The following is a 4,901-nucleotide window of genomic DNA, read 5'->3' on the forward strand; positions in this document are numbered from 1 at the left end:
AGCCACCAGTCACAGTGTCCCTCAGCCCCTCAGGCCCAGTGTGGGTCCTGCTGTGGGTGCAGCCACCAGTCACAGTGTCCCTCAGCCCCTCAGCCCCAGTGTGGGTCCTGCTGTGGTGCAGCTGTTAGAAATGACAAAGGTCCTAAAAACAGGACTTGAGGCAGACACTTTAGTGAAACAGTAATTTATTAAACATTCTTGCAAGAACGGGTGACCTAACAAAGTCGGCACACCTTTGGTCAGAGTTTGTAGCATTTTTATAGCATATCCTTATTCAAAAATCATTAGGTTACCTCACACCCCTGTACATATTCATAACCTGTCCCGCTTCATATTAAAATGAGTTCCAAGAAGTTACTTCCATCACCTCCTCCCCACTGCGCCTGCGCACTGCTGTTTGGGGGTGGTCGTTGAGGGTCGTGGGGATGAAGTCGGATGGCTCCTCTTCGTCACCACAAGTAACCTTCTGTCTTGTGCAGACTCAGCTACCCCTTGACTCTGATCCAAACTACAAGTTTGGTTCCAGCAGGTTTTGTGTACCTGCAAGGACAAGGGGAGCTTGAACTAGTTACAGTGAAATGCTTTGCCTGCATGTGTGACCAATTAGAGACAAGCAAGGAATTCATGGACAGATAAGGAGGGGGGGGAATACTGGAACTTGTCAAAGAAGTCTTTTTATTTTCACAGAGCACATAGTCCTTGAGTGTGTAATTTACTTAAAATACGGTGTTAGACTCAAACTTATGTCAGGATTGATGTTTCTTCTTTATCAGTGAGGCAGAGTCGTTCAAGCGAAGCATTGTTTATGGGAGGCCACCACTGTGGCACTTCAAGCTATCCTGTTAGCAAGCCTTTCTTAACCCTTTACAAGCGTCATAATGCAATATTTCAGCAATGTTGAGACATAATCCACTGGTACAGGCATTCGTTGAGGGATACAGTAGGTCCCACCACCCTGTGGCTCGACATTGCCATCTTATAGACAGAGGATAGAGATAAAGGAGGAAGGAAAAGTGTGTACCATAGCTTGAAAGTTACAATCAAATTATTCAAATAATTAACAATCTGCATTTGCAGTAATCAATAAGAACTGCTCCCTTTTAGTTCAGGGGCTAGAGGAAAACAAAACAATGATATTTTACATGAATATTCACAAGACGAGTATTTGTGAGGATCACAAGAACACATGAAGCACAAGTTAACAGAAATGCATCATAAATTGGCACCATCAAATGAATACATCCCCTTGTTTGTTGGCTGGTTTCTATTGTTATAGTTGTACACACCAATAAAGTTTGGTTTTGTTCAGTTAACCGTGAGTTTCTATATATCCTAAACTCCTCTACAGAGAATACAATAACCCTTTTCAATTTGCAAAAGCAACATTTCCCAGCATTTTCCACAATTCCCCCTTTCTTTTCTTTATAATCACTGTTGCCTTTTGCATATATATATATATAATTATTTATTTATTTTTCAAAATTTCATTTTATAGGAAGCTTCTAAATTGGCCAGCATTGCTTCACATTCTTTTTCTTGTGATCCTCTATTAACTGTTTCTTGCCCTTCCAGGAGGAACATACTATGAGGTGAGGGTTCCAGGGGCATCTTTTTAGTTATTGCAGTTTCTATTAATCTCTGTATTAAACCCCTAACACAAGGGATTATACAACACCCTATGCCCACTAATATTCCTACTACCACTGTCAGAGAAGTGAATATTGATATCTGTAGCATTGGCAGTTTTGTTCAAAATTATTTCCAAACCTGCTTGCAAGCGAATTATGCAGTTCAGGTTGTAAATTGGTTCCCATGCCCCTTTTATCAATCCATTAGGATTCCATGTGGCCAGCCTGTAATGCTTTATTCTTTTAGGAGGCCACTCATTTCATTTTTTTTATTTTTTTTTTTTTCCAATTTTGTGTTCCACCTATTTCAATCTCAACAGATCTTTTCTCTCATGCAACACCTTTATTTTCTTTAACAACACCTGACATTGACTTTCTTTGACCCCTTTTAAGCTTCCTTTTACACCTACTCTATACAAACATCGACATACTTTTGCCAACCAAATTCGGGGACGCGTGTAACGTCCGTTTGCCAAACTTCTAGTGGGCCTGTGCCACAAGGACTCACGCCAGGGACAAGGCCACTAGCAAACTGTCGACAGTCCAGGCATGACTGTACAATCCAGCCACAGTTCCTTAAAAAAACCCTTATATAATCTCTTATCTAAAATTCACTTCGATAATGCTCGTTTCACTCAGGTAACTACTCCTACCACATACAATTAATCACATACTATGTCTTTTCACTTTGCAAACACTTTTACAACCGCCTGTAACTCCAGCTGCTGAGTTGAGGCTTGTATTTCCTCTAATACCAATTCCTGTTATTTTCCATTTTCTTTGCTACGTAACCAGCCTTGCTCTCTGTTGGCTAAATCCATGAATGCTGCAAACCAACCCATTAGACAAGCGACATTGCAAGATGCGAGTTGCTACATTTGACTCACAAAAAAAAAAGAATGATTCAAAACCTGCAGTAATCTGATTTCTAGCCTTAAATTCGTCAGGAACCCCTCAAGGAACTCCAATTGAGTCTATATATATATATTCTGTCATCAAAGGAGGTTACCAATATGCTCCTTTTGGCCCTGATTATTTTTTTCTCTAGAAGCCTTATCTTCTCAGAATGCCAGTGTGAATGGGATGGCCAATTGTACAATAGCACAAGTGCCTCTCCAGTTGGATGGGAGAATATTCCTCAGAACTTTTCCTCCACAATACCACCACAAGTCAGCTCTCGGAACCTGTAATGATGAATAGTTCCCACCTTTATCATTTGTCACATTCAACGTTTTCTTATATCCTGAGGACTCCCCTCCAAATTGTGTAGCCACTCCGCCCTGTCATGAGAGACAAGACGTGTGGTTTCCAACTACACCTGTGAGAACAGGGGTGTTTGAATGTCCTTCTTCAGCAAGGCTGGGAACAGAAGCGAAAGTGTTTTTTTAAGTATCATTTCCCCAGGCTGTTCTCTCCTGGTGCAGTGCAATAATGCACTTCATTCCTGTGTGATCATTAGGCCATCCTAGGGGAAAAGGTACAACTTGTGGTTTAGGTCGACCTGAGGCACATGCATGGCAGTCACTCTTGTTTAAACTCTTTACAGTGTATTTTATCCATTCCACCCAGGCATTCATGTCTCCATATCCTGTTTCTACTTCAAATGTCTGTCTTAAATCCTCAATTCTAACTGCTTTCACTATTGTAGAATCATTGACAAATCTTACTACCTTTGTCTTAGGTTTTTGTGTACTTTTCCACTCTTCATCTTTCTTTGAACTCCTATTTTCAAATTTTTCTACCATTATTCTGAATCTCCCTAATGGATCCTTCCCTGTGACCTCTATCCCTAGTCCATAGGATAGAGTGATAGTACCAATAGCATTACTGATAGTAATTATTATAGTATTACATGCCTTTTCTTGGCAATTGTGGGTAGCGTGTCCTTTAGAGATTGTAATTATCTCTTTTAGGTGTTCCCAATACAAACTTTTTCAATTTACATCTGCTGTCCATCCATTAACCTTAGTAGTTCACCAAACATTGCTCCAAGAGCGGCAAGGACCTATCCCATAAAGTATTCAACCTTATACTGGTACAGGACACACATACTTTTCTGTACTGCTCGGTGCGTTTTGGTTCTCTAGACCCCCACAATTCAAAATCTGGCAAGCGTCAAACATGATACTCTGAAGTCTGGTCCCCTCTGGAATGCTGCATTATAAGTTCATTTGATTATTAAGGGGTTTTCTAGCATGACCCAACACTCCTATTTTCATTATTGTGAACATTTTCAACCCTTTTACCCCTCCCCAAACACAATAGGTAAATACTAGTATAATAAAAACTAAACAAAATCTCTACTTCAAAAACAATATTTCAAACAGTCTTTAAATTACTGTTTCTTCAGTTTGATGAGCAGAGGATTCTTGGTGGGCTGTATATACCAACGTTTGTCCTCAGAGGGGTGTTCTACCTGTCCTCTGAGCCATATGTAATGAGTCCAACCCTTCTCAGGAGTTCTCACGGCAGTTTCTGTTGTCAGTAGAACCTGAAATGGGCCTTCCCATTCAGGCTGCAGCTTGGATTCCTTCCATGACTTAATCAGAACCCATTCTCCAGGTTGGATAGTACGGACTGCAAATCCCAATGGTGGAGTTTGTGCAAGGAGTCCTTTATTCCTGAGAAAGGATAAAGAAGAGGATATCCCCAGTATACAGTTCTTAAGAAAAGTGTCTTTGGTTTCAAACCTTGGGATTTTTCTTAAGCCATTGGATATGCCTCCACCCATCCTGTTAGATGGTCAACCAATACCAGGAGATATTTCAACTTCCCGATGGGTGGCAATTCCATGAAATCTACTTGGATACTTTGAAAAGGTTTTCACCAGTACCCCATGTACCAGCTCCTTTCCTTTACTGCTAATTAACCCTCTTTCATCCCATATTTTTCCAAATGTTTGAATGACCCTAAAAGCACACCTTGAATCAGTATAAATCGTCCCTTCTGTCCCATTTAACAATTGTGATGCTTGATTTAAATCATATAATTCACATGTCTGGGCAGACCAATTGTTAAGTAATCTCCCCAAATTATTGACTTATTCTGGTTCCAGAGCCAATCTAAATTTTTACTCATGTCCACAGAGAGAGCTGTTATAGCGATCCCTTGAGTAGGGGTATGTGGTAAAGGCAATCAGGTAATCACATGAGAAAAGTTAAGCATATGAGCAAAACCTTGTATCATTTTATAGATCAGACTGTCTGGTTCAGTGTGATTTCTAATCAGAGAACCATCAACATGTTATTCAAAAGCTCGAGGCTGTATATTCCA

Source organism: Gallinula chloropus (assembly GCF_964237585.1).
Source record: "Gallinula chloropus genome assembly, contig: HAP1_SCAFFOLD_513, whole genome shotgun sequence".
Taxonomy (NCBI): Eukaryota; Metazoa; Chordata; class Aves; order Gruiformes; family Rallidae; genus Gallinula; species Gallinula chloropus.